The sequence below is a fragment of the Notechis scutatus genome, chromosome Z (genome assembly GCF_049901735.1).
Source record: "Notechis scutatus isolate UNSWTSFEM ecotype Mainland chromosome Z, rNotScu1.2, whole genome shotgun sequence".
Taxonomy (NCBI): Eukaryota; Metazoa; Chordata; class Lepidosauria; order Squamata; family Elapidae; genus Notechis; species Notechis scutatus.
Genome location: NC_142025.1, coordinates 122,844,241 through 122,845,583, shown reverse-complemented (window position 1 = coordinate 122,845,583; position 1,343 = coordinate 122,844,241).

Sequence of the window (1,343 nt, the reverse complement as noted above, 5' to 3'; positions counted from 1 at the left end):
TCCTTCCTTCCTTCTTCTTTCTTTCTTTCCTTCTTCTTTCTTTCTTTCTTTCTTTCTTTCCCTTCCTTCCTTTCTTTCTTTCTTTCTTTTTCTTTCTTTCTTTCTTTCTTTCTTTCTTTCTTTCTTTTCTTTGGAAAGGATGCCCGGTGCCTGTATACATATGTATAGTTTGACTCTAAAGGGACTGCTGGAGAGTTTATATTTGATATTAAATTAAAGGTGTACAGTTTTTGTGACTATTTATCGCGTTTCCTTCGAGAGCAGCTGGATTTGGGTGAATCGGTTCCCGGAACAAGTGGAGGCCGGTTTCCTGATGGACCGACGGACCGACGGACGGACCGACAGGGAAGGGCTGGGTCAGCTCTTGGTTGTATCTTGATTAAAAGTTGCTCTGTGCTTTCCCGAACAAGCCAGCATTGTGCCAAGTGTCTGTTTTTCTGTAGGTTGCAGGGGGAGGGGTGTGGGGGTGGGGAATGGAAGAAGCACTCTGCACATCCTCAGAGACACAGCTGCCTTGGGGAGCCAAAGGTGGTGAGCCAAAGAAGCAACGGGATTTTCTGGGTTTGTTTTTGGTTTTTTTCCTCGGAAGACTTTTCCCTTCTCATCCCAGAAGCTTCTTCAAGCTCTTCCCTTCCCCGCCGCCCGTCGGTTTAGAGCCGAAGAAGCTTCTGGGATGAGAAGGGAAACGTCTTCAAGGTTAAAAAAATAAAAATAACCCCTCCCCCCAAGAACGGCCATTTCTTTCTTTCTTTTTTTAAAATAATCTTCACATCTCCCTATTCATGATATTGATACTTTTATCTGTCATCGCTTGCTCATATTTCATCGTGTCCACAATTCCACCTCAGCTCAAACAGGTCAAAAAACCAAGATTTCCCCTCAGGCCAATTAAAATAGCTTATCATTTAATTCCCTTTTCAAATCCCATGAATCCCATTCCACCCTGGAATGGAACTTCCTGACAGGGGGGGACAAGGAACCAGCGGAACTGCCTGCCACCGGAAATGATGGGGGCTCAACATGGGGAGGCTTTTAAGAAAAAAAATGGAGAACCGTTTTGTCTGAAGGGGTGGACCGGTTTCCTGCCTAAGCAGGGGGTTGGACTAGAAGACCTCGAGGTCCCTTCCCAATCTGCTATTCTACTGTGAATTCTATTCTATTCTATTCTATTCTATTCTATTCTATTAATTCTATTCTATTCTATTCTATTCTATTCTATTCTATTCTATTCTATTCTATTCTATTAATTCTATTCTATTCTATTAATTCTATTCTATTCTATTCTATTCTATTCTATTCTATTCTATTCTATTCTATTAATTTCTATTCTATTCTATTCTATT